General features: G+C 43.1%; 1 pseudogene; it reads right to left on the bottom strand.

Moving 5' to 3' along the window:
* The window catches only part of LOC139367847 (poly [ADP-ribose] polymerase tankyrase-2-like), a 28751-nt pseudogene extending 1095 nt beyond the window's left edge, over nt 1–27656 (bottom strand).
* Nucleotides 27657–27968: the final 312 nt, after the last annotated feature.

Raw genomic sequence — 27968 nt, 5'->3', positions numbered from 1 at the left:
TGCTCTTCATTGACTGCACTGAAGCAAGCTCCTCTGTAATTTCAAAGTCTGGGGTTTTGCCTCGTAGGAATATCAACAACTGTGCCGTGTCACGTGCATCACTGCTCTCATCCAGGACCAAGGAGAAGTAGGTGAAATCCTTTACCTTGTCTTTTCAACTGTCGTTCCATATTATCTGCGATGTCCCCAACACGCCATGTCACTGTTCATCTCGACAGGGAAACATTTTCAAACAGCTCTTTCTTGTTGGAGCAAAGTATGGCTGCGGAGTCAATTAAACATTCTTTAATGAATTGACCCTCAGCGAATGTCTTGCTGTTTAGCAATTTTGTGATACAATACATAGCTAGCTCTCGCAATTCCGTCGTTCGTTGAATGCAGTTATGTGAAAAGTCCTTGCTGCTTTTGCAACTGAGAAAGCAACTCTTAAAATGCACTTGCCCTCTGCTCAGAAGACATATTCCTATATTTCTCTGCACGATTCTTTTGGGTGTGTAGGGATAAGTGGTAGTCTTTCACGACAGCGATGTTCTCTTTTTATTTTTATTTAACTAGGCAAGTCAGAGAACAAATTCTTATTTTCAATGACGGCCTAGGAACAGGGGCAGAACGACAGATTTGTACCTTGTCAGCTCAGGGGTTTGAACTTGCAACCTTCTGGTCCAATGCTCTAACCACTAGGCTACCCTGCCGCCCCTCTTTGCACACTAAGCACACAGCTTTCCAAGATACCTCAATAAATAAATATGTCGAGGTCCACTCTTGCTGGGACACTCTACATTCATTGTCTACTTTCATTTTCTTTGAAATCTTAAAATAAATAAAAAATTGCGCAATTTCTAATGTCCCACAAGCGGTGGGAGTTAAATCATTACACAAAGGCAAATATTCTTGGGCTTTTAATTTGAATAACAAATACGTTTAAGAAAACGTTACTATCGCAAATTCTTTATTCTTTATGCATGATTCCGCCGGCGGTATTGAATCACCCCAGGCATGCCTTTTCCCTGCATTAGACCAAAGGACAGATTTCCACCGGTCTAATGTCCATTGCTCGTGTCTCTTGGCCCAGGCAAGTCTCTTCTTATTGGTGTCCTTTAGTGGAGGTTTCTTTGCAGCAATTCGACCATGAAGGCCTGATTAATGCGGTCTCCTCTGAACAGTTGATATTGAGATGTGTCTGTTACTTAAACTCTGTGAAGCATTTATTTGGCCTTCAATTTCTGAGGCTGGTAACTAATTAATTTATCCTCCGTAGCAGCGGTAATTATTTGCTGTGGCGGTCCTCATGAGAGCCAGTTTCATCATAGCGCATGAGTGTTTTTGCGACTTTCGAATTTCTTGAAATGTTCTGCATTGACTGACCTTCATATCTTAAAGTAATGATGGACTGTTGTTTCTCTTTGCTTATTTGAGCTGTTCTTGCCACAATATGGACTTGGTCTTTTACCAAATAGGGCTTTCTTCTGTATACCACCCATACCTTGTCAAAACACAACTGACAATTGATTGACCCAAACGCATTAAGAAGGAAAGAAATTCCACAAATTAACTTAAATACATTCCAGGTGACTACCTCATGAAGCTGGTTGAGAGAATGCCAAGAGTGTGCAAAGCTGTCATCAAAGCAAAGTGGCTACTTTGAATAATCTAATATACACATATACACATTTTGACATTATGGGGTATTGTGTGTAGGCCAGTGACATCAAATCTCAATTTTATCCATTTAACATGTAGGCTGTAACACAACAAAATGTGGAAAAAGTCAAGAGGTGTGCATACTTTCTGAAGGCACTGTATTCAGTGTACGACATACTGTTCCACTCAAAATGCATACCAATGGGCAAAGTATTTTTCTTCCTATTTTGTCTGATCAGATAAAATGTTTTAAAGGCTAAAGTGACGTATTCTATCCATGGTCTAAAATAATTGTATGGCAGAAGTTTACAACTGCCCACACACAGCTAAGGCGACAGTGTCTGCATATTGCTGTTCTAAAGCCTTGAGTCACTCTACGTGACTATGAAAAAGGGACACAAAGCCAAATGATCAATAACTGTGGTGAAATGTATTTTTCTAACCACAGGAATCCAATTACATACAGTATGAAACTCAGTTATTAATCTCAGATATCAAGCATCATTTTTTAATTGAAGTATAGACTGCCATAATAGTCAGACTGCCAACAAATAGTTTATTCCTCTCTAAAGGTGGCCATGACATTTTCTCCAGAGGTATCACTGGACAGAAGATGTGTTCTTTCTGAATGGAACCCATTTCAACTGAGTGTTGCTCTTCACAAGCAGTTTGTCAGAAAACATTTCTGTTCATGGCTGTGTTGAAAGATATGTTTGAGACCTCTAAAGGGCCCATTTCTGACACATCTGTGATTTTTGTTGTTGTTGTTACACTATTATACTTTTGATTCTCTCCTTCCTCTCCTCTTTCCTCATTTGGACATGATCCGGGCATCAGTTTTACTGGAGCACAGTGTGAACATCATGTCCTGAGTGTCTATTAAATCTGATGTGCATGACAACCCCCCCCCCCCCCAGAGTAACTTAGAAATGTCTATGTTTAAGTTATTCAGCCAGAGGCAATGTACCACAAGTTACGCTTTAAAAGTTTTAAGGGAAAGGTTCAATGGTAAAATAAAGTAGTATTGGGCTCCACAGTGTGCCTACAGTTGAACTATCTTATTCTGGTTGCATGAGAAGGGGGAAGTTTCCATGGAAATACGTCAAAAACGTGTACTTGAGTGCCTCTTTCTAATAGCCACCAATCAACAGCTTAAATCAGCTGTAAAGTTTGATTGAATGACAGGCCCCCCAGTGTATCACCTCCCGGCTGGCATCACAATCCTTTCATCCACTGTAACTACAGGAGCCTTGCATTATCAGAGGGGTTAATCTCTTGGCAGGGGAAAGAGGAGAGGAGGGATGGAGGGAGGGAGGGAGGGAGGGAGGGAGGGAGGGAGGGAGGGAGGGAGGGAGAGGAGAGATGAGAGAGAGAGAGAGAGAGAGAGAGAGAGAGAGAGAGAGAGAGAGAGAGAGAGAGAGAGAGAGAGAGAGAGAAGGAGGAGATGTGATGAGAGGAGAGATGGGAGAGGAGACAGGCGAGAGAGAGAGAGATGTAAGATTGAAAAGGAGAAGGGAAATAAGGAGAGAGACGAGAGAAGAGGAGAGAGACGAGAGAGGGAAGAGCCTTCTCCGCAGTAGCAGAGGTCTGAGGAGGAATAGTGATGAACTGCTGATGACTGACAGCTCTCTCCCTGTGGGCTCCACCAGTATCTCTATCTCTGAACCTGCTGCTACACACGCCAATTATATCCCACAGACATACTGCAGAGAGGGTAACAATGAGGCACCCTACCCTGAAAAACAAATTACACCATGAATATTAAAATAATAAGGAAATATTACAAAATCATAGATGGAAGAATTTGGGGAAACTGAAACACAGACAGATTGCAAGAGAATATATGAAGATGAAATTTGATTTGGGGCCATTTTTACATACGCATTTTTTTTTATACTTGGGGTAGGGCTTAATACAGTAAACTCAGGTACATAGCCTATAAACAAGCCTGGGGCAACGACATCAAGACCGAATTTTTTATATTATTTTAACTTTTTCATGTATTAATAAAAGTAGAGGCAAACCAATGTGTTTTGTGAAATACTTTGTACAGTTGCACTGTAATATATTTACACCATTGCAGGTTTAAAGAATAGTTAACTATTTTTCCAAAAAGAAGTTCAAATTGAAAAAAAAAATGGTCTTCACATGTGAATTTGTGTGATTTACAACTGCACAGGACCAAGAAAAATGATCATGTATATTCTGCTAATGACCATACAAAAGAAAAGACTAGCAGAGAACATGTACAATATGGCAAATTTAGCAAAAATAAGAATTTGTTGTAAGTGCACAGGGCCGCCATTTTTAAACACCTCCTTTATTGCTTAATCCTTGAGGATTGCATAAAAAGGTTACCATGCCAACACACAATATAAATGGGTTGAAAATGTAATTTAGTTGTTGGAGACTCTACCTGTAATATTTCACATTCGGAGGGGGATCTGTCTGTGAGATCAGAATAGCTAACTTTGAAATCTCTCTGAATAATGTATGGTAACAGAGTAGAGGACTTCGACTAGAGACAAGATACATTTTGATTGACAGCAATTACACAGGGCTAAAACAATAAGCTGCTCAAAACATTTAACCGAGAGCGAGGAGAGAGACAGAGAGAGACAGAGAGAGACGCGAGACGATGAAAAACTAAAGATGAAATACGAGAGAGGGAAGATAATAAGATGCTCAAAACATTTAACTGAGAGAGAGAGCGAGGAGAGAGACAGGCACAGACAGTTGTGGAGGTCTGAGGAGGAATTTAATCCAAAATGTAATTACATTTTTAATCCAGCGTCTAAACAAGGTCACTCAGTAACAAAGCAACAGCAAAAGAAACCACAAAAACAACCGGAGTTTGAACAAATATCACATTTGGGTATACAAAAGACCATGAGAAGTTTCTCAAAAGGCATCAAGAGAAAAAGCTCAGCTACTGTAAGTTTTTGTTCAAAGCTGCGCCATTGCCAGTCTCCGACAAGACTTATGACGAGAGCGATGAATCCGGGAGTTGAAAGTAGCGGAGAACGGGATGTGAGAGGAGACATCTGTGTTTCCGTCAGATGAATGGGACGAGAGACGCTGATTAGAAGAGAGATTGTTGCTGTGAAACTAGACCAGCTAAAGTAACACCTGCATTGGACGAGTGCCCAAAAAAATGATGTTACACACAGTAAAGCTTGCAGAGTACACAAACACACACACACACACGCTTCTTTAAGGTCAGAACTGAAAAGGGTAGGGGTCTTTCTGGAAAAGTATCCAGTGCTCCATCTCCGTCTAATCATGGTGAATGGGGCCTGATGGAGCTCCTTGATTGCAGAAGCACCAAGCGTTCTGTGGTTATTACTCTTAAAAGGTTTGATGTTTCAGAAAGACTCCAACAGTCACGCTCATTCATATCAGCACCCTGCTGCCTGCATATACACTCCCCTCCTGTTGTCTTTAGACGGTCAAGTTGTTTTTATTTGGCTTTATACTCCAGCATTTTGGATTTGAGGTCAAATGTTTCATATGAGGCGACAGTACGGAATGTCACCTTTTATTTGAGGGTATAGAAATGAATGGTGAATAACGGTGAATAATGAATGTATTGTGTCATTTTGGAGTAACTTTTATTATAAATAAGAATATAAGATGTTTCGGAACACTTCTACATTATTGCGGATGCTATGGATAATTATGAATAAATCATTAATAACGATGAGCATATCCCCCAAAATAGATTTAGTAGATTTATTCAGTTTAATGTTGTATTATTTGTAAAAAAAAATACATTTGAAGATCTACAAAGGTCTTCAAAGTGTTTGCACAACAAACCTGGCTAGCATCATCCATTTGTTGTTTATTTATTTATTTTTCCTCTTCAGGGTTTAGGCCAGGTTACTGTAAAATCACTTTGTGGCAGCTGCCAATGTAAAAAAAAGAAGCTTTATACATTTACATTTATACATTTATACATTCGATTGATTGAAAAAAGTTTTCTTAATCTACTAGACTGCCAACCCCGAAGCACAGTCACACTGAAGAGACGTGAGGAGTAGGTGAATACCCCAACACCGTGACTAAGAGAAATGCTACAATACACAGTCTGACTTCACCTCCTCTTCCAGTACTGGAAAGCAACATTTGGATGGCAGACAGTCGCACAACCACTTTATGGAGCAAGCTGTGTGTGATTAGCTGCAGCACACCTCTGTGTTGTGTGGGTTGTTTTATTCTTATGTCCTCTTTTTTATCATCTTTTTTTTAAGGGGTGGATCAGCTTTAATATTGTGAATAGATTGTTGCTTCCATCAATGTAATTGTCTGCATCATTTCCAATCATTTCCAATCCCCCCGGACATGTGACTTTCGCTGGAGACCCCGGACTGGGGACCCCGGACTGGGGACCGTCGCTGGAGACCCTGGGCTGGGGACCGTCGCTGGAGACCCCGGACTGGGGACCGTCGCTGGAGACCCCAGACTGGGGACCGTCGCTGGAGACCCCGGGCTGGGGACCATCAAGGCATGGATCATCACTGGAGGCCCCGGGCTGGGGACCATCACTGCATGTATCATCACTGGAGGCCCCGGGCTGGGGATCGTCGCCGGAGACCACGGGCTGGGGACTGTCGCCGGAGGCCCGGGCTGGGGACCGTCGTGGGAGGTTCCGGACTGTGGCCCGTCGTGGGAGGTTCTGGACTGTGGCCCGTCGTGGGAGGTTCTGGACTGTGGCCCGTCGTTGGAGGTTCCGGACCGTGGCCCGTCGTTGGAGGTTCCGGACCGTGGCCCGTCGTTGGACGCTCTGGACTGGGTACTGTAGCCGGACGCTCTGGACTGGGTACTGTCGCCAGACGCTCTGGACTGGGTACTGTAGCCAGACGCTCTGGACTGGGTACTGTTGCCGGACGCTCTGGACTGGGTACTGTCGCCGGACGCTCAGGACTGGGTACTGTCGCCAGACGCTCTGGACTGGGTACTGTCGCCAGACGCTCTGGACTGGGTACTGTCGCCAGACGCTCTGGACTGGGTACTGTCGCCAGACGCTCTGGACTGGGTACTGTCGCCGAACGCTCTGGACTGGGTACTGTCGCCAGACGCTCTGGACTGGGTACTGTCGCCAGACGCTCTGGACTGGGTACTGTTGCCAGACGCTCTGGACTGGGTACTGTCGCCAAACGCTCTGGACTGGGTACTGTCGCTGAACGCTCTGGACTGGGTACTGTCGCTGAACGCTCTGGACTGGGTACTGTCGCTGAACGCTCTGGACTGGGTACTGTCGCCAGACGCTCTGGACTGGGTACTGTCGCTGAACGCTCTGGACTGGGTACTGTCGCTGAACGCTCTGGACTGGGTACTGTCGCTGAACGCTCTGGACTGGGTACTGTCGCTGAACGCTCTGGACTGGGTACTGTCACCAGACGCTCTGGACTGGGTACTGTCGCTGAACGCTCTGGACTGGGTACTGTCGCTGAACGCTCTGGACTGGGTACTGTCGCCAGACGCTCTGGACTGGGTACTGTCGCCAGACGCTCTGGACTGGGTACTGTCGCCAGACGCTCTGGACTGGGTACTGTCGCCAGACGCTCTGGACTGGGTACTGTCGCTGAACGCTCTGGACTGGGTACTGTCGCCAGACGCTCTGGACTGGGTACTGTCGCCAGACGCTCTGGACTGGGTACTGTCGCCAGACGCTCTGGACTGGGTACTGTCGCTGAACGCTCTGGACTGGGTACTGTCGCCAGACGCTCTGGACTGGGTACTGTCGCCAGACGCTCTGGACTGGGTACTGTCGCCAGACGCTCTGGACTGGGTACTGTCGCCAGACGCTCTGGACTGGGTACTGTCGCCAGACGCTCTGGACTGGGTACTGTCGCCAGACGCTCTGGACTGGGTACTGTCGCTGAACGCTCTGGACTGGGTACTGTCGCCATACGCTCTGGACTGCCGAGGCCCACTGTAGGCCTGGTGCGTGGTGCCGGCACTGATGGTACTGGGCTGGGGACACCCACCTCAGGCCGAGTGCAAGGAGCAGGAACAGGGCGTACTGGACTGCCGAGGCGCACTGTAGGCCTGGTGCGCGGTGCCGGCACTGGTGGTACCGGGCTGGGGACACGCACTTCAGGGCAAGTGCGGGGAGGAGGAACAGAGCGTACTGGGCTCTGAAAGCGTACAGGAAGCCTGGTGCTTGGTGTTGGCACTGGTGGTACTGGGCTGGTGACACGCACCTCAGGGCGAGTGCGGGGAGGAGGCACAGGATACACTGGACCGTGGAGACGCATTGGAGATCCAGAACATAGAGCTGGCTCAATACGTCCTGGCTGGATGCCCATTCTAGCCCGGAAAATGCGAGGAGCTGGAATAGAGTGCACCGGGCTAGAATAGTGCACTGGAGACACTGTGCGCATCTCTGCATAACACGGTGCCTGACCAGTTACACGCTCCCCACGGTAAGAACGAGGAGTTGGCTCAGGTCTCCTACCTGACTCAGCCAATCTCCTCATGTGCCCCCAAAAATAATATTGGGGCTGCCTCTCGGGCTTCCGTGCTAGCCGTGTACCTTCATATCGTCGCTGTTCCTCTGTTCTCCTGTATTTCTCCTCATAGTATCGCCATTCCGCTTTCGCTGCCTCTAACTCCTCCTTAGGACGGCGATACTCTCCCGGCTGTGTCCAGGGTCCTGCTCCATCTATTACCTCCTCCCAGGTCCAGGAAGTCCTCCACTCCTCTTTCTCCCGGGTCCAAGATGTCCATTCCTCTTTGGCACGCTGCTTGGTCCTTTTTTGGTGGGTTATTCTGTCACGTTCGTCATAATGAGGAGACCAAGGCTCAGCGTAATATGAATACATTCCTCTTTAATGAAAGAGAACACTGAACAAATTCTACAAAACAACAAAACGAACGTGAAGCTATATATAATGAGTGCTGACATGCAACTAACCATAGACAATAACCCACAAAATACCCAATGAATATGGCTACCTAAATATGGTCGCCAATCAGAGACAACGATAAACAGCTGCCTATGATTGAGAACCAATCTAGGCAACCATAGACATATAAACCCCTAGACTATGAAAAAACCATAAACATACAAAAACCTTAGACAGGACAAAAACACATATACCCACCCTTGTCACAACCTGACCTGACCAAAATAATACAGAAAACATAGATAACTAAGGTCAGGGCGTGACAATATACACACACACACACACACACACACACACACACACACACACACACACACATATATATATATATATATATATATATATATATATGTATATACATACCTTTTTTAGAATATACCTTTATTATTCCCCGCAAACCCTACCATCCCTCCCCCAATTGGAGTAAACTAATAAACAATAACACTTAGGCTTCTACATTCAGTTTACACATATTATACACATTTTACAAACACAATCTATTTTACCATAGTTATATTTAGTTTGTTTTTAGTCCTTTTAGGACCTCTATTTCTAATGTCCATTCAGTTTGGAAATCATTCAGTTTGATTTCTATTTGTAACTGTGCTATTTCACCAAATTTCTGAACCTGTATACATTTTTACAGACCCCGTATGTTTTACATTGGTTATCTTGTTATTAGTCCCACCCTTCAGCTCCATTCAACCCATCCCATCTATCTCTCTCTCATTTTCGATTTCTATTTGTCATATATTTTTCAAATGTGCTGTGATGCTTCACAAAAGTACTGAACCTTTCTATTCTCATAGCTTCTACAGATTGTAAATTAAAGATGAATATTTTTGCAAAAATAATTATTATATTATTGATTGATTGACTATGACTTTTCAAATCACCCAGTATTGCTGTCTGCAGCTTTAATTCTAGACAAATGTTGCAATTCTTCAGCCATTCCTGGACCTGTGACCAAAAACGAGCTACATGTGGACAGTACCAAAATAAATGATCGAATGACTCTGCCTCCTCGCAGCAAAATCTGCAGAGCTGGGAAGATTGTATTCCCGATTTATATAACATTCTATTGGCTGCAAGAATTTTGTATAATAATTTAAATTTAAAAATTCAAAGTTTTGAATCCGGTGTTGTTTTGCGTGTCAATTCATAAACCATGTGCCATGGAATCGGTACATCGAAAATCTCTTCTCAACCATTTTGCAATTTAGATTTCACAGCTGTCAATTTTTTGGTCCTTAAATAAAATTGGTATATGTTTTTACTTATCACAATTTTCTTTAACCATTTACGGTCTTTAATGCCAGGCCGACAGACAAGTTCCTTACTTTTTCTCCCTTCTACTTGCCTCTTCCATTTTTGTGGTAATGCTGCAATTAGTTGGTTGTAATTTTGGGTAGAGCAGACATTTCCATATGTCTTTGTTAGCTGCATTTGTGACATAACTCCACCAGTCCTATTTATGATATAATTTACAAAAATTATTATTTATTTTTTTTAATATTGAAAAATTTGTTTTTTATCAAATAGTATATTTGAGTTTAACCACGATATTTGTTGTATCATTTGTTCTGTCTTTTCAGGTGGATTACATTGAAATTGCAACTAACTTTCTAAGGCTTGTTTAAAAAATAACGATATTTTGGAGATTATTTCATTTTCAAATAACCGAAAGTGAGCAGTGGTTATCTGACTAAAGGGAAAAAGGCCATTCTTGAACATGGGGTGAGATATTCTTACTAATTTACTAGAGAACCATTTTGGATTTAAGTATAACTTAAGATGTCCTCTTTGTACAGGAGGTGTAATTGTTCGTTGTAAACAAGGTTGAATAGTTAGAGGGGGCTGTTGGCATTTTACCATATACCTGTATCACATATGTCACCAATGCAACATCTTTCTCCAACACACAACATACATTCTTTATCATTGGACAATGCATCTTTCTCCAGGGTCCAGAAAGTGATGAATACTCTGTAAAGTATCCATCATATAATGAATGCAGGGTCTACACCAGAATCAGGGCCCAGATAACCAAAGCTGACATACAATCAATTCCAATAGGACAATAGGTTCCATGACATAAAACTTCAACAAGCCCACTCCTATGCCCCAAATGTCTTCTCTTGCATGTCAAAACGTCTTGAACTGAAGAGTGATACGGTGCCATCTATTGGATACTCAACAACTTTAAAAGAAAACACTAGAAGGTAAGCATTAGGTATGACGGAAGTAATGCCCTTTGGAAGCATCACACTGACAAGCGAAAAGTTATTAGTCAACAAGGACAGTTATTCCACCACCTACAAAAATCTTGGGATATCAGACAGAGCATAGTTTGGTGCAGAATTTATTCACAAATAGCTCGTTTATTTTTGATGAGGCAGTTTGAGTTGAAACGATTCCCCACCAAGATCCAAGAAGCACTAAGCCAACTGTTCAAACCTGAGATCTCTGTAATGAACATTAACCAGACAGGAATACAATGCAGAATGAACAACGTGCTGCCAGAACATTAAACAACCACAGCATATAAGTGTCAATTAACTTCACATTATTTCAAATGACTGACAGGGCTCATACAAACAATCTAAGGACAGGGAAACAGTTACATGAACTACATGTGTTGTTTTCGCTGCACAGTCTCGTGTCATCCGTGTGTTGTATAAAACAAACAGCATTCAAAGCAACAAAGACTTTGATTATCCTTCACTGTAGAGAGGCTTGAGATGATGACAATTTGAATGAAGCCCTTTGTAGGCAGTGACAAAGAGAAATTGAGAATCGCTGTGGCCACCATTACTGAATGAATGGACACTGATCCTAATGTTTTAACTGTCACTATGGAGACCAAACAATTCAACCTCTAACTGGATAATAATCTAAACTGTGTCCAGCTGCTGATTACAATACTGGATAAATAAGCCAGGGTTGTGTTCATTAGGAATAGTCACCAAAAGGAAGAAAAACGGACTGAAACCACCTAGGCTTGTCCACTAAGAAACATTAATTATCAATTGCACAACTTTACGATGTGCCCTAATGAATACGACCCAAACATTCTCACAAGGCAATCCTTGAGATCACGGATTTTGACAGGAATACATATCCTATAGGTCATTCATTTATAATAACTCAGACCTAGGACACTTTGGCATAGACATGTCAATAAATGAACAAGCTAGTACAAGAAAATAAATACTTAAACTTTTTGCAGTGTGCTCTAATGTAACAAATACTTGAACTAGTTGTAGTTGACCTACATAGTCTTTGTTAGCATGGATACAGTCTTTGTTAGCATGGATACAGTCTTTGTTAGCCCGGATACAGTCTTTGTTAGAATGGATACAGTCTTTGTTAGAATGGATACCGTATTTGTTAGAATGGATACAGTCTTTGTTGAACGAATACAGTCTTTGTTAGAACGGATACAGTCTTTGTTAGAATGGATACTGTCTTTGTTAGAACGGACAAAGTCTTTGTTGAACGAATACAGTCTTTGTTAGAACGGATACAGTCTTTGTTAGAATGGATACAATATTTGTTAGCACGGATACAGTCTTTGTTAGGATGGATACAGTCTTTGTTAGAATGAACACAGTCTTTGTTAGAATGGATACAGTCTTTGTTAGAATGGATACAGTCTTTGTTAGAACGGATACAGTCTGTTAAAACGGTTACAGTCTTTGTTAGAACAGTTACAGTCTTTGTTAGAACGGATACAGTCTTTGTTAGAATGGATACAGTCTTTGTTAGAATGGATACAGTCTTTGTAAGAATGGATACAGTCTTTGTTAGAACGAACACAGTCTTTGTTAGAACGGATACAGTCTTTGTTAAAACGAACACAGTCTTTGTTAGAATGGAGACAGTCTTTGTTAGAATGGATACAGTCTTTGTAAGAATGGATAGGGTACCATTGTTTGTACATGCATTTAGTAAAGCTGTTGCTGCACCGAACATAACAGAAACAGGCTAAGAGGTTCTACTTTACAATTCAACTGCTGTGCTTCCCTCCTCAGTACCACTGTTATCCAGCCGCAGAGGCATCTGATAGGTGATCAAAAACTCTTGACAGGCCTAGAGAGGAGCATTGACAGAGGTGTCAGATTAACCCAATTTCAACTGCTTGGTAGTCCAAAGGGCATGCTACCAATTCAATTCAAGGGGCTTTATTGGCATGGGAAACATATGTTTGCCAAAGCAAGTGAAGTAGATAATAAACAAAAGAAAAATAAACAATAAAAAATGGACAGTAAACATTACACTTACAGAAGTTCCAAAATAATAAACACATTTCAAATGTCATATTATGTATATATACAGTGTTGTAACAATGTGCAAATGGTTAAAGTACAAAAGGGAAAATAAATAAACATACAGTAAATATGGGTTGAATTTACAATGGTGTTTGTTCTTCACTGGTTGCCCTTTTCTTGTGGCAACAGGTGTATTTCACCCAATAGATATGGGAGTTTATCAAAATCGAGTTTGTTTTCTAATTCTTTGTGAATCTGTGTAATCCGAGGGAAATATGTGTCTCTAATATGGTCATACCTTTGGCAGGAGGTTAGGAAGCGCAGCTCAGTTTCCACCTCATTTTGTGGGCAGAGTGCACATAGCCTGTCTTCTCTACAGCAGCCTTTCTCAATAGCAAGGCTATGCTCACTGAGTCTGTACATAGTCAAAGCTTTCCTGAAGTTTAGGTCAGTCACCGTGGTCAGGTATTCTGCCACTGTGTACTCTCTGTTTAGGGTCAAATAGTATTCTAGTATGCTCTGTTTTTTTTGTAAATTCTTTACAATGTGTCAAGTAATTGCCTTTTTGTTTTCTCATGATTTTGTTGGGTCTAATTGTGTTGCTGTCCTGGGGCTCTGTGGGGTCTGTTCATCTCTCTGTAGGCGATTGCTTTGTTATGGAAGGTTTGGGAATTGCTTTCTTTTAGGTGGTTGTCGAATTTAACGTCTCTTTTCTGGATTTTGATCATTAGCGGGTATCGGCCCAATTCCGCTCTGCATGCATTATTTGGTGTTTTACGTTGTACATGGAGGAGATTTTTGCAGAATTCTGCATGCATTCTCAATTTGGTGTTTGTCCCATTTTGTGAATTATTGATTGGTGAGCAGACACCAGACCTCACAATCATATAGGGCAATGGGTTCTGTAATTGATTCAAGTACTTTTAGCCAGATCCTAATTGGTATGTCAAATTTTATGTTCCTTTTGATGGCATAGAAGGCCCTTCTTGCCTCATCTCTCAGATTGTTCACAGCTTTGTGGAAGTTACCTGCTGCTGATGTTTAGGCCAAGGTATGTATAGTTTGTGTGCTCTTGGGCAACAGTGTCTAGATGTAATTTGTATTTGTGGTCCTGGCGACTGGATTGTACAGAGGGTAGTGCGTACGGCAAAGTACATCACTGGGGCAAAGCTGCCTGCCATCCAGGACCTCTACACCAGGCTGTGTCAGAGGAAGGCCCTGAAAAGATCCCAGCTACCCCAGTCATAGACTGTTCTCTCTACTACCGCATTGCAAGCGGTACCAGAGTGCCAAGTCTAGGACAAAAAGGCTTCTCAACAGTTTTTACCCCCAAGCCACAAACTACCTGCCCTCCAGGACACCTACACCACCCGATGTCACAGGAAGGCCATAAAGATCATCAAGGACAACAACCACCCGAGCCACTGCCTGTTCACCCCGCTATCATCCAGAAGGCGAGGTCAGTACAGGTGCATCAAAGCTGGGACCGAGAGACTGAAAAACAGCTTCTATCTCAAGGCCATCAGACTGTTAAACAGCCACCACTAACATTGAGTGGCTGCTGCCAACACACTGACTCAACTCCAGCCACTTTAATAATGGGAATTGATGGAAAATGATGTAAAATATACCACTAGCCACTTTAAACAATGCTACCTAATATAATGTTTACATACCCTACATTATTAATCTCATATGTATATACTGTACTCTATATCATCTACTGCATCTTTATGTAATACATGTATCACTAGCCACTTTAACTATGCCACTTTGTTTACACACTCATCTCATACGTATATACTGCACCCAATACCATCTACTGTATCTTGCCTATGCCGCTCTGTACCATCACTCATTCATATATCTTTATGTACATATTCTTTATCCCCTTACACTTGTGTCCATAAGGTAGTAGTTTTGGAATTGTTAGCTAGATAACTTGTTGGTTATTACTGCATTGTCGGAACTAGAAGCACAAGCAGCATTTCGCTACACTCGCATTAACATCTGCTAACCATGTGTATGTGACAAATAAAATTTGATTTGATTTGATTTTGTTTTTACGCTACTGCTACTCTCTGTTCATCATATAGCATAGTCACTTTAACCATATCTACATGAACATACTACCTCAATCAGCCTGACTAACCGGTGTCTGTATGTAGCCTTGCTACTTTTATAGCCTTGCTACTGTTTATAGCCTCGTATATAGCCACACTACTGTTATTTTTCACTGTCTTTTTACTGTTGTTTTTATTTCTTTGCTTACCTATTGTTCACCAAACACCTTTCTTGCAATATTGGCTAGAGCCTGTAAGTAAGCATTTCACTGTAAGGTCTACTCTACACCTGTTGTATTTGGCGCATGTGACAAATACACTTTGATTTGATATATGTTGAAGAGGGTGGGGTTTAAGCCTTTGTTTTGGATTGTTTGTCAATTGGGGTGTGCACGGTGAATATGTGGTCTGTCGTACGATAATTTGGTAAAAAGCCAAGTTGACATTTGCTCAGAACATTGTTTTCACTGTGTAAATGTACAAGTCTGCTGTTAATGATAATGCAGAGGATTTTTCCCAAGGTTGCTGTTGACACATATCCCACGGTAGTTATTGGGGTCAAATTTGTCTCCACTTTTGTGGATTGGGGTGATCAGTCCTTGGTTCCAAATACTGGGGAAGATGGCAGAGCTAAGATTTATGTAAAAACTTTTTTAGGATTGGGGGTCCCTTGCGGGATGGTTGAGCTAACGTAGGCTAATGCGATTAGCATGAGGTTGTAAGTAACAAGAACATTTCCCAGGATATAGACATATCTGATATTGTCAGAAAGCTAAAATTCTTGTTATTCTAACAGCACTGTCTAATTTACAGTAGCTATTACAGTGAAAGAATACCATGCTATTGTTTGAGGAGAGTGCACATTTGGGCAGTCATGATACAAAATTTTGAACAGAAATACAATGGTTCATTGGATCTGTCTAAAAAGTTACACATACACTGCTGCCATCTAGTGAAACAAATCTAAATTGCACCTGGACTGGAATAATACATTATAGCCTTTCTCTTGCGTTTCAAAGATGGTCAAAAAAAGTTTTTTTTCTTTGTATTATCTTTTACCAGATCTAAGGTGTTATAATCTCCTACATTCCTTTCACATTTCCACAAACCTTTCAAATGGTACCAAGAATATGCATATCCTTGCTTCAGGGCCTGAGCTACAGGCAGGTAGATTTGGGTATGTCATTTTAGGTGAAAATTGAAAAAAAGGGTCCGATCCTTTGCAATTGGAATTTGTTGACTGTAGATTTTATCATTTCATTGAGGATACCATCAACACCATGGGCATTTTTGGGTTGGAGGGTTTATATTTTGTTCTATAGTTCATTCAAGGTAATTGGATAATCCGGCGGGTTCTGGTAGTCTTTAATAGCTTAAGAGTTGTATTTGAACATGTACAGTCAGAAGTTTACATACACCTTAGCCAAATACATTTAAACTCAGTTTTTCACAATTCCTGACATTTAATCCTAGTAAAAATTCCCAGTCTTAGGTCAGTTAGGATCACCACTTTATTTTAAGAATGTGAAATGTCAGAATAATAGTAGAGAGAATGATTTTTGTCAGCTTTTATTTCTTTCATCACATTCCCAGTGGGTCAGAAGTTTACATGCACTCAATTAGTATTTGGTAGCATTGCCTTTAAATTGTTCAATTTAGGTCGAACATTTGGGTAGCCTTCCACAAGCTTCCCACAATAAATTGGGTGAATTGTGGCCCATTCCTCCTGACAGAGCTGGTGTAACTGAGTCAGGTTTGTGGGCCTCCTTGCTCGCACATGCTTTTTCAGTTCTGCCCACATAAAATTATCTATGGGATTGAGGTCAGGGCTTTGTGATGGCCACTCCAATACCTTGACTTTGTTGTCCTTAAGCCATTTGCCACAACTTTGGAAGTATGCTTGGGGTCATTGTCCATTTGGAAGACCCATTTGTGACCAAGCTTTAACTTCCTGACTGATGTCTTGAGATGTTGCTTCAATATATCCACATAATTTTCCTGCCTCATGATGCCATCTATTTTGTGAAGTGCACCACTTCCTCCTGCAGCAAATCACCCCCACAACATGATGCTGCCACCCCCATGCTTCAAGGTTGGGATGGTGTTCTTCGGCTTGCAAGCTTCCCCCTTTTTCCTCCAAACAAAACGATGGTCACTATGGCCAAAGAGTTCCATTTCTTTTTCATCAGACCAGAGGACATTTCTCCAAAAAGTACGATCTTTGTCCCCGTGTGCAGTTGCAAACCATAGTCTGGCTTTTTTATGGCGGTTTTGGAGCAGTGGCTTCCTCCTTTCAGGTTATGTCAGTATAGGACTCGTTTTACTGTGGATATAGATACTTTTGTACCTGTTTCCTCCAGCATCTTCACATGGTCCTTTGCTGTTGTCCTGGGATTGATTTGCATTTTTCTCACCAAAGTACGTACATTTCTAGGAGACAGAATGCTTCTCCTTCCTGAGCGGTATGAGGACTGGTTGGGCCCATTGGGTTTATACTTGCGTACTATTGTTTGTACAGATGAACGTGGTACCTTCAAGCGTGTGGAAATTGCTCCAAAGGATGAACCAGACCTGTGGAGGTCTACAATTTCTTTCTGAGGTCTTAGCTGATTTTTTTCCCCCCCATTATGTCACGCAAAGAGGCACTGAGTTTGAAGGTAGACCTTGAAATACATCCACAGGTACATCCACAGGTACACCTCCAATTAGCCTATCAGAAGATTCTAAAGCCATGACATTATTTTCTGGAATTTTCCAAACTGTTTAAGGTAACAGTCACCTTAGTGTATGCAAACATATGACCCACTGGAATTGTGATACAGTGAATTATAAGTGAAATAATCTGTCTGTAAACAATTGTTGGAAAAATTACTTGTTTCATGCACAAAGTAGATGTTCTAACCGACTTGTCAAAACTACAGTTTGTTAACAAGAAATTTGTGGAGTGTTTGAAACACTTAGGTTGGAGTCATTAGAACTAGTTTATGTAAACTTCCGACTTCAACTGTATATGTTTTTGATGTTTGTTCTTTGATATAGAGGCAAAAAGATTGGAGAAGTGGTTTACCCATACGTCTCCATTTTGGATAGATAATTCTTTGTGTTGTTGTTTGTTTAGTGTTTTGCCATTTCCCCAGAAGTGGTTAGAGTCTGTGGATTGTTCAATTACATTGAGCTGATTTCTGACGTGCTGTTCCTTATTTTTCCGTAGTGTATTTCTGTATTGTTTTAGTGATTCACTATAGTGAAGGCGTAGATTCAGGTTTTCTTGGTCTCTATGTTTTTGTTTGGACAGGTTTCTCAATTTCTTTCTTATGTTTTTGCATTCTTCATCAAACCATTTGTCATTGTTGTTAATTTCAGTTTTCTGTTTGAACTTTTTTGATTTGATAGCGAAGCTGAGAGGGGAAATACAGTTTCGTTTTTCTGCTGCCAAGTTTACACCTTCACTGTTACAGTGGAACGTTTTGTCCAGGAAGTTGTCTAAAAGGGATTGAATGTTGTTGCCTAATTGTTTTTGGTAGGTTTCCACACTACATTCCTTCCATCTATAGCATTTCTTAAATTTACTCAGTTCCTTTGGCTGTGATGCCTCATGACTGAGTATTGCTCTGTTCAAATAGACTGTGATTTTGCTACAATCTGATAGGGGTGTCCTGGGCTGACTGTGAACGCTCTGAGAGACTCTGGGTTGAGGTCAGTGATAAAGTAGTCTACAGTACTACTGCCAAGAGATGAACTATAGGTGTACCTACCATAGGTGTTCCCTTGAAGCCTACCATTGATTAGATACTCACCCAGCGTGCAACAGAGCTGCAGGAGTTGTGACCTGTTTTTGTTGGTTATGTTGTTATGTTGTCATAGTTGTGCTTTCGGGGGCATATGGGGGAGGGAATGCTGTCACCTCCAGGCATGTGTTTGTCCCCCTGTGTGCTGAGGGTGTCAGGTTTTTCCATCCAACTAACACATTAGGTCTAAGAGGAGAAGTATTACAACTCTAATGTAAGTCTGATGACAAAAAATGATAATCCAGTGACACTTGCAACTTCAGTAGTTGACTCAAAGTGTCAAAATGAAGGTAGCACACTAAATCAGTTGCCAAAGCCACTAGTTACTGTACCTGCTCTCCTCTGTAGATGACATACTCTGACAGTGCCAGTCCGTTGACACTGGGCCTCCCCGTGACAGAGTGGTGTCCTGGAGGGGAGTGGGCCAACTTTATGCCATGAGACATATAGAAGCCATAGAACCCATCACAGACAATCAGACTTCATGTGACACCAGGAATGAACCGCCATCCTATCCACTTGATACATTTGAGAAATTCTTTCTTAATGAAAGTCTCATTGGTTTATTATGTTGACAAGCCACGGCTTGATTTAGTTGAACTGTGGTGACTATGACCTAAGCTGGGATATTGTTCACTGTAGTAGAGAAATATCAAAAGGACTGGACGGCTGGTTTACCTTCGGCACACGTAGCAGGACCCGTCTTTGTGCAGAGGGCAGCCTGTGCCTTCTCCTATTCCGTAGACGTACTGGTTCACTCTTCGACGAGTTCTCCGTAAGGTAGATTGCCTGCTCCAAACATGCCCTCCTATGTAAGTGTGCCTCTCATCGAAACCCTTGTGGATGATGGCTTTTACAAACGGTAAACCTGTTTGGCCAAGAGTGGATGAGTCATCCAATGAATGCTGGAATGAGCACTACTGTAAATTGGATTTCTGAGTGTTCAAAACACAAAATAAAAGGGGATGCACAAGAGAAAAGATCAACCTTGAACACAAGAACACCATATGACCTGAGGGGGCTTTTGAAGTGTCATGGGTTGATGGGTGCTCAGTGGAACGTGGGCTGTGCTATTGGCTGTGTTATTCTCTCACCGTGGAACACCATCCGTTCATTGGAATGAAAGAGATTCTCCTTCGATGGTTGACCTTTCTGGATCTGCAGTTCAAGAGGGGGAAATGGTGAATGAACAAGAATCTACTCTCTAAAAGAGAATGCATTCCAATGGTGGTCAATAATGTTGTAATAACTTGAATTGAATCGAAAGTACGGTTGAGAATCGACTTCCATTAACTGGTCGGAATTGGTTTAAAGCTGAAAGAATAAAGGCAGAGCTGGCCTTCCTAATGTGGATGAAACCAGCCAACTGTACCGTAAGAATGTTGTATATGGTGAAAACCCCTCCGGCATGTCCTCCATCTCTGTGTTCTCTGATCATACAACTGTTCACAAAAACAGAACAGGACTCAACGTCGTGCCAACTTTGACTAATTTACAACAAGATATGATCAATAAGATACAAGGTTTTGGGAGTGATTCATCTTGTTGGTCTTACCTCCTCCTCCACCGAAACACCTTGTCGTCCGATGTTGCCGTTTTCAACGTGAGGTACAGGTTCAAACCTACATTACATGAATGTGAACTTATATACATATATATTGAGTAGAACAGAATTTAATTAATGATGTGAACTTCAATCCACTCAACGAAACACGTTGTCTTTTCATACATGAAGATCAAGTAAAAATCAAAAACCATGAGGGTTACATTCAATACTAAACAGATGGTCCTAAGAGAGCAGATAGCTCAGGGAAGGCAGTGCATGTTGTTGGCCTGGTTGTCCAGACTGCTGCTGGAGGCCGGGGTGGACAGGGTCGTCGAGCTGGTTGAGAGGCTGGGGGGGACCAACAGGGGCCGTCATAATGATGACGTTGGGTTTATAGTAACCGGGCAGGGCTGAAGGTGGCCTAGCCGATGTCAACAAGGCACAAACATCGTCTGCCTGGAGAAAGTTGACTCCAGGAAGAGTAGCTGCTGCTTTTACAAAAGTTAATGGGGATCGCAATAAAATAGCAAATATGAAAGTTGAAAAAAAGAAAAGAGAAATGAAGCAAAAAAAATTGTATTTGTCACTTATCGACCAAGCCAAGAGGAGAAATTGAGAATGACACAAAATAATGAAGACAATCACAGTACAACCGTACAGAGGAACACGAATAGACTGCATTAGCGATTGATGCCAACACGTCAACGACCCATGAGTATGCATACAGTCCATTCAAGTAATTTATCAATGTGTGATGAAATTGAGAGCACATTCCAGGAATTTATTTGCCAGGCACAGAGACAGGTCCTCTCGTCTTTTCAGAAAGAGGGCATGATTAGGGTTGCAAAGCTACCTTTAATTTATTAACAAAGTTATCGGATTCTTTAGTAATTTTGGTAATTAACAGAACATCTATTGCAATCTATTGTAACTTTAGAAATGTATACTTTGAATAACTTTTGTTTAATTCATATAGTATATAGTATTCATTTTTGTATATCTGCATCCATATTGCAGGTGAGTGTGGTGGCTATCTGTGAGGGTGACAGACAACGTAACCCAGGAGTGTCAAACATACAGCCTGCAGGACTGATCTTGTCCGCGAAGCGGGGGAAGAAACACACTCAATAACCTTTAAAATGACTAAAGCCAAATTGAAACTGTAGAAATTATAATAGATCTACATACATATAGTTTCTTCACTGTTTCCAGCTCGCTAATAATCACCGAAATGAAAGCTAGACCGTTAAGGGAGCATAGAAAATTCCCCAAACTATGGATAGAGGACTATTCTTTGTAAATTTCAACGGCAAGGTATATATTTTTTTTAAATCAGTGCGAGTTCAGAATAGCAAGCGTGTGAGGATGGTTATCTTGACGAGGTCGAGTAGTGACTAGCCTTCCTGGTTGTGGAGGGCGGGGTCGGCCCCATGAGCCAATAGCAGGGCACATAGTTGAGTTTGTCCCTTTCTGTGCCACCTCGTGCAGTGGGGTGAGCGCCTACTTATCTGTGGCATTCACGCATACGTCGTACTTGATGAGCAAAGCAGACACATCTATGTGCTACAAATGTGAACACATTGGACATTGGACTCTTTCTTCCTCTTGTTCTTTATGTCAACTTGTATCTCGGACTGGGATATACAGTTGGTCTTGTACTGGGCCTCTACAAGTCAATTCACTCTTTCTGTTTTTCTCTCTGGTTTGAGATCGAAACCCAACCAACAGGCTGAGGAAACAAAGCAAAGAAAAAGAGGGAAAACATCTCTTGGGACAGAAAGGGTAACTGTGACATTCGTTCATAGAACTCTCTCAACTGCCTTGCTTTCTCCGAGTGCAGCACTTATCTGTATTGCAATCCTACTTTGCACTCTCTACCACAGTGAACTGAATGTAATGCATGACATTGTCCAGACGAAACCCCTTTATTTGACAGAGTTAGAGCGGGCACCAGGCAGCGGGGGAGGACAGCGGTGTGATGAGCTCATTTCTCAAGGGTCTTTGGAGAGGACCCACACTGATCAAAGCAATCTAGTAACCTTTTGTGTCCGACAGTCTTTTGTGTTTGAGAGAGACATGAGTGCTAATCATTTGGCCAATACACATACTTCACCCCTCGCCTCATCACTGAAACCAATTCACAATTACATTCTTTTTAAAAGGAGACAGGGATTTTTCTGCCATTGAAATTAGGGTTTTGAGTTGATTTTTACACGGACAGTGCACATGAATCGACTAATCTTCAGCCGCAGTCCCTGGGCAGGTAATTAAAAACGATTACAATAACAATACAGACAAACAATGAGCAGTGAGCACATCAAATCAAATCAAAGTTTGTCACGTGCGCCGAATATGACAGGTGTAGGTAGACCTTACAGTGAAATTCTTACTTACAGGCTCTAACCAATAGTGTGAAAAAAGGTGTGTGTGTGTGTGTGTGTGTGTGTGTGTGTTTGTGTGTGTGTGTGTGGGTTTGTAAAGAAATAAAGCAACAGTAAAAAGACATTTGAAAAAAGAATAGCAAGGCTATATACAGACACTGGTTAGTCAGGCTTATTGAGGCAGTATGTACATGTGGGTATGGTTAAAGTGACTATGCATATATGATGAACAGAGAGTAGCGGTAGCGTAAAAAGAGGGGTTTGGCGGGTGGTGGGACACAATGCAGATAGCCCGGTTAGCCAATGTGCGGGAGCACAGGTTGGTCGGGCCAATTGAGGTAGTATGTACATGAATGTATAGTTAAAGTGACCGTGCATATAAGATAAATAGAGAGTAGCAACGGCGTAAAAGAGGGTTTGGGGGGGGGGTCACACAATGCAAATAGTACAGGGAATTTGGTTACTTGTTGGTTACCTGTTCAGGAGTCTTATGGCTTGGGGGTAAAAACTGTTGAGAAGCCTTTTTGTCCTAGACTTGGCACTCCGGTACCGCTTGCCATGCGGTAGTAGAGAGAACAGTCTATGACTGGGGTGGCTGGGGTCTTTGACAATTTTTAGGGCCTTCCTCTGACACCGCCTGGTGTAGAGGTCCTGGATGGCAGGCAGCTTTGCCCCAGTGATGTCCTGGGCCGTACGCACTACCCTCTGTAGTGCCTTGCAGCTGGAGGCCAAAAAATTGCCGTACCAGGCAGTGATGCAACCGGTCAGGATGCTCTCGATGTTGCAGCTGTAGAACCTTTTGAGGATTTCAGGACCCATGCCAAATCTTTTTAGTTTCCCGAGGGGAAATAGGCTTTGTCGTGCCCTCTTCACGACTGTCTTGGTGTGTTTGGACCATTCTAGTTTGTTGTTGATGTGGACACCAAGGAATTTGAGGCACATATATATTTCGGGCAGGCACCGTGTTATGCGGTGGAGCGCACAGTTTCCCCAGTGCGTGTGCATAGCCCGGTGCGGTACATTCCAGCTCCTCGTATCGGCCGGGCTAGAGTGGGCATCGAGCCAGGTGCCATGAAGCCGGCTCTACACATCTGGTCTCCAGTGCGTCTCCTTGGGCCGGCGTACATGGCACCAGCCTTATGGATGGTGTCCCCGGTTCGCCAGCACAGCCCAGTGCGGGCTATTCCAACTCGCCGCACTGGCCTGGCTACCGGGAGCATTCAACCAGGTAAGGTTGGGCAGGCTCGGTGCTCAAGAGCTCCAGTGCGCCTGCACGGTCCGGTCTACCCAGTGCCACCTCCACGCACCAGCCCTCCGGTGGCAGCCCCCCGCACCAGGCTGTCTCTCCGTCTTCTGCCTACAGAGCCTTCCTCCTCTCCAGCGCTGCCAGAGTCTCCCGTCTCTCCAGCGCTGCCAGAGTCTCCCGTATGTCCTGAGCCGCCAGAGTCTTCCGTCTGTCCTGAGCCGCCAGAGTCTCCCGTCTGTCCTGAGCCACCAGAGCCGCCAGTCTGTCCTGAGCCGCCAGAGTCTCCCGTCTGTCCTGAGCCACCAGAGCCGCCAGTCTGTCCTGAGCCCCCAGAGCCACCAGTCAGCCAGGAGCCGCCAGAGCCACCAGTCAGCCAGGAGCCGCTAGAGCCGCCAGTCAGCCAGGAGCCGCCAGTCAGCCAGGAGCCTCCAGAGCCGCCAGTCAGCCAGGAGCCGCCAGGAGCCGCCAGAGCCGTTAGCCACCCAGGAGCCGCCAGAGCCGTCAGCCAGCCAGCCAGGAGCCGCCAGAGCCGCCAGTCAGCCAGGAGCCGCCAGTCAGCCAGGTGCTGCCAGAGCCGTCAGTCAGCCAGGCGATGCCAGAATCGCCCTTCACACCGGAGCTGCCGGAGTCTCCCGTCCGTCCGGTGCTGCCGGAATCTCCCGTCCATTTGGGACCCATGGCTAGGGTCCCCAGTTGGAGGTCGGCGGCGAGGGTCGCCGCTCATAAGAGGCCACGGGGGCGGTTGAGGAGGCGGACAAAAACTGTGAGGAAGTGGGGTCCACGTCCCGCGCCAGAACCGCCAACGCGGATAGACGCCCACCAAGACCCTCCCCTATAGGTTCAGGTTTTGCGGCCGAGGTCCACACCTTTATTTCCTTTGTTTTGTCTTTATTTAGTATGGTCAGGGCGTGAGTTGGGGTGGGCAGTCTTTGTTTGTTTTTCTATGTTTGGTTCCTGTTTCGGCCTAGTATGGTTCTCAATCAGAGACAGGTGTCATTAGTTGTCTCTGATTGAGAATCATACTTAGGTAGCCTGGGTTTCACTGTTGGTTTGTGGGTGTTTGTTTCCGTGTGAGTGTTTGTCGCCACACGCTACTGTTTTGGTTTTTGTAGATTTCACGTTATCGTTTATTGTTTTTGTTCGAGTGTTCATTTGTCTTTATTAAAACATTATGGACACTGCATCTTGGTCCGATCCTAACTCCTCTTCAGACGAAGAGGATATTTGCCGTTACAGGATGACTCATTGTGAAGACTGGGTTCGTGCAGATAACCAACAATTTACGACGTTTGGAATGAGACTAACGTGAGGTAAAATAAATAATTAATTAATTAAGAAGACTAATTGATCAGATATTAAAATATCTGAAAAGTTGTATAAGGAAAATTACACATTTGTAATCTGAATATACTTCCTAGTTAATTACATTTGCCTGATTAGTTAATCACGAAATGCTAATTACAAAGAATCTTTGAATAAAACTAAAAGTCTTAATTTAATGATAGTAAAGACACTCCGACGACACTCCCTTAGGTTGAATGTCATTCACTAGCACTGAGCCCAAGACACCAGTGGAGGGGTTCTGTGTCAGTACCTTGACAGAGTCAACAAAGTAAGAATTGAAGACATTTGCTATTTCGACTGCATCCTGTGTTAGACTGTCATTCACATTGATTTCTAATCTTTTTGCTGTGCTAATATGGTCTTTCCCTGTCAACTTTTTTAGATTCTCCCAGATCAATTAGAATTCTTCCTTTGCTTCACCAATTATGTTGATAAAGTTTGCTTTGGCCTGTCTGATTTATTTCTCAACATGGTAAACCTGCGTCTGTCATGCTTTAACTTCAGGGTTGTTTTTAGAGCATGATCTCATTATTTCATCACTTTCCAGATTGCTCCATTTAGTCAAGGAAGATTATTCTTTTGGCCAGGTTTGGATTTGATTTTCTTTAGGACGCCATTTATTGTAATCTGGATTGTGGATAGAAAAACCTGACTATCAGCTTCCACATCTGTATAGGACAAGAGATCATTCCAGTTAATTACCTTAATTGCGTTTTCAAAATAATTGAATTCACTTAGGTATTCTGAGCTGATCAAGCTTTCTAACAGTGGAGAGGTTAAACCTGTTCATGGAAAGCTTTCTGGCTTTAAGTGTCAGATTATGATCAGACAGCCCAATAACCATAATGAAGGATTTAGTGATTCTCTCTGGTTTATTACTGAACAGCAGATCCATCTGTGTTTCTTGGGTCACCTAGTCCAAACAGTAATGAAATAATGTTTTAGAGGGGGAAAAACGTTTCAGTGTAAACTTAAACGATTAAAATCAAATATAAAGTATGTAGAAAAGATAATGGACCTGTAACTTTTTTGGACCTTGAACTTATAATATAATATAATCTTTGAGAACTAACAATAACCAAAATAAAAGCTAGACGATCAGGGAGAATAGAAAATTACAAAAACAATGAATTTAGCACTATTGATTTTGTTATGTTTGAGCAAAGGAACACACTATCCATGGCAAAATGCATAGAATTGCAGGAAATTTGCTTTAAAACATTTGCTTTAAAACTGCCCATTACCACGTCCCCTGCCATGCCCACCATCTAAGCCCTTATGTTTTAGAGGCCGCAGAAGACGCCTTTTTCCAACAAAGCACAGAGGGATGCGTTATCTCTGAAACCTATTCATGGTTACATCTTTAAAGAAGTATCTTTACAAGAACCTTAGTAAGTGTTTGGTATGCCAAGCATGAGGCACCGACTCTTTCAGAAAACAACATGGCAAGTCAATCAGGTCTCTATGCATCCCTTTAACTGTTGTGTCTCCGAGATCATACTGTACAGTCAGTAGGAAGACTCAACGGACAACTGTAGAGTGTGATTGTACTGTGAGTGTACAGTAGGTGAGGGTAGCTGGGATTTACCCCGTCTGGGGCAGCATTGTGCAGAGGGATGAGCCCTCCCTTGTCCTTGTCCTGGGAGTTGACCTCAGCTCCATGCTGAAACAGGTACTCTGCTATCTCCAATTTGTTGTAACCAGCTGACACAATACACACAGAGTGGTTAGAGTGTTGGACTAGTAACCGAAAGGTTTCAAGTTCAAATCTCTGAGCTGACAAGGTACACATATGTAGTTCTGCCCCTGAACAGGCAGTTAACCCACTGTTCCTAGGCCGTCATTAAAAATAAGAATTTGTTCTTAACTGACTTGTCTAGTTAAATAAAGGTAAAAAAAAATGTAATCTATGATTGTTCACAACACAGTGCAAGGAGAGTACTGTTACACTTGCTTCGAGGCAAGTAACACTGAACCATGTGTGAGACCACCAGCTGTTCCGGATGACTGTATGATCACGCTCTTTAAACAGGTTAACATAAGAACTTTAAACAGGTTAACATTCACAAGGCCGCGGGGTCAGATGGATTACCAGGACTCAGAGCATGTGCACTTGCCAGCTGGCAAGCGTCTACACTGACATTTTCAACCTCTCCTGACCCAGTCTGTAGTACCTACACTCTTAGGAAAAAAAGTGGCCATCTAGAACCCCAAAATATTTTTCGTCTGTCACCTCAGGAGAACCCTTTGAAGAACCCCTTTTCAGTTCGATATAGAAACCTCCGTGGAAAGGGGTCTACATGGAACCGAAAAGGATTCTCCTAGGAGGAGAGCCTTTTTTATAAGAGTGTACAAGTTTCAGACAGACCACCTTAGTCCCTGTGCCCAAGAACGGCAAGGTAACCTGTCTAAATGACTATCGCCCCATAGCACTCACATCTGAATTGCTTTGAAAGGCTGGTCATGGCTCACATCAACACCATCATCTCGGACTCTGGGACTGAACACCTTCCTCTTCAACTGCATCCTAGACTTCCTGACGGGATGCCCTCAGGTGGGGAGTGTAGGCAACAACACATCCACCATGCTGACCCTCAACATGGGGGCCCTCAGGGGTGCGTGCTTAGTCTTCTCCTGTACTCGCTGTTCACCCACGACTGCGTGGCCGCGCACGACTCCGACACCATCATTAAGTTTGCAGACGACACAATGGTGGTAGGCCTGCTCATCGACAATGATGACACAGCCTAGGTCAGGGACCTAGCTGTGTGATGCCA

This window comes from Oncorhynchus clarkii, chromosome 16, assembly GCF_045791955.1.
Source record: "Oncorhynchus clarkii lewisi isolate Uvic-CL-2024 chromosome 16, UVic_Ocla_1.0, whole genome shotgun sequence".
In the NCBI taxonomy this organism is placed as follows: domain Eukaryota; kingdom Metazoa; phylum Chordata; class Actinopteri; order Salmoniformes; family Salmonidae; genus Oncorhynchus; species Oncorhynchus clarkii.
This window is presented reverse-complemented; position numbering and strand designations above follow the sequence as displayed.